Below are 1,928 nucleotides of genomic sequence, written 5' to 3'. Positions count from 1 at the left end.
CATCAGTGACTAGTCTTCTCACCACAGATCCAGAGCTGGAGGCACCAGGAGTCACCACAACAGAATTTGCAGAAGCATTCCCTGCTGCATTGCTTCTGTCAGTATCCATACCATCTTGCCTCTCACCAGTCTGTCCATCATTCTCATGTTCATCATTTCCATCAGAGGGAGGGGGAGGTGGTGGAGGAGAATCCTCAGCCACCCCCATAGCAGGTTCTCCCTCAACCTCAAACAACAACTGATGAAACTTTCCCTGGAAATGCAATAATCTGCCAGCAGGAATCCTAGTGGAGTCTCTACATTTTATCTTAACCCTCACCACCTCAGCACAATCCTTGAACACACTCATCCAGTCTATTTCTTCTAGAATACCACACACATAGACAGCTTGAGCAATGCAATTCCATTCACCCCATGGAGGTTGCAGGCCATGAATCTTCATCCAGGTTTCTTGCATCACTGCCACAGGATCTGGATCATCATCCCAAGCCTCAACCTTTACCCAAACCCCAGGATTTGTCAATCCAAACCTTGGATAGCCAATCACCTAGTCCACTAGGAGATGTGGAGGAAACTTAACCAGATAGGACCACTGGGTGAGTTCTCTGATCTGCCAGGGCCAGTTTGTTCTATAAATCCCAGCGAACTCCTTGGCCAGCTCAGCTTTTGTTATGTTGCCTTCCTCTATCAGCACAAGCCCACAATTCTTTGTAGTAGCCATGGGGTTAACCACCATATCAGGGATCTCAATGTGGAAGAAACCTAGGCCATTAGCTGCACTTCCTATGTACTTGGCCACTTGGGGTGGCCTCTTGATGACAGGACACCCTTCAACAGAGTGATTGGTGGCTTTGCAGATGAATTAAAAGGCTTTCTTGTCACAGAACTGCTTGAAATGTCCAGGTTCTCCACAGCCAAGACAAATAGTATCTACATAGGACATCTGGTTTGGGATTACCTGAGCTTCACCACTCCCACCACGTTTCTTCTTCTGCATCTGCTTTGGCATCCCACCTTTAGCTTTAGCAACACTCTCTCCATCTGAGCTCTGGTTGTTTTGAGGAAAATCTTCATCGTTTGGGGGATATCCACTGGTTGGATTGGTACCCAAATTGTTGTGGAGGAAACTGGGGATAGGCACCTTTGTAAGCCCAAGGAGGAGGCATCCCAGCAGGAGCAAAGCTATAAGGTTGTGGGGGAAAGGGTAAACCACCTTGATTCTGTTGATAATCTGGGAAAGGCTGTTGTTGCTGTTGAGGATTCTGCTGAAACTAGTTGTTGTTGTGCTGCTGCCGATTCCAGTTATCTCCTCTCCCCCCTCCAGATCCTCTCCCTCTATTTCTTCCACCACGGCCACGATCCGCCATGATCACCTCCTTAGACTCTAGATCTATGAGCTCAGTCTCTTCAGCCCCCAGGTAGCATAAGGCTGGCCTCTCTGGTGGCAATGGCGGCGGTGGAGGAGGACTCCGAACCCTAGGAAGTTGTGGGCTTATATATGGCGCCTCTCGCGCGGGTGGCTTGTCCAGATGCTGAGGAATATCCGAAAGTTGCTCAAAAAGCAGCTCGATCTCCTTATCCTCCATGTCCACTACAGGTACAGGGCACCCACCAACTTTTGACTTGGTCCACGACGCCATGGACAAGCTTCTAGAACCCACCACCACTTCCTCCACCCTTCTGTTCCCGCCAAAACCAAGCACAACAGCTCCGATCAGATTTCTGAAGCCTCGACTTCCTCTGCAGGCACGCCCAACAGCAGAGCATGCTGGTGCAGGATCAGCAGCGCCAACGCCGCCTTCAGCTCCGTGACAACAAGCCCCAATGGATGGGGTCTCTTGTTCCACCGCGGCGGCAGCTGTGCATGGGCTCTCTGCACCGCCAAATCGAATGGGGATAGCAAATCCTTCGGGCATTTGCCCCCTCGC

Source organism: Lolium rigidum, chromosome 7 (genome assembly GCF_022539505.1).
Source record: "Lolium rigidum isolate FL_2022 chromosome 7, APGP_CSIRO_Lrig_0.1, whole genome shotgun sequence".
In the NCBI taxonomy this organism is placed as follows: domain Eukaryota; kingdom Viridiplantae; phylum Streptophyta; class Magnoliopsida; order Poales; family Poaceae; genus Lolium; species Lolium rigidum.
This window is presented reverse-complemented; position numbering follows the sequence as displayed.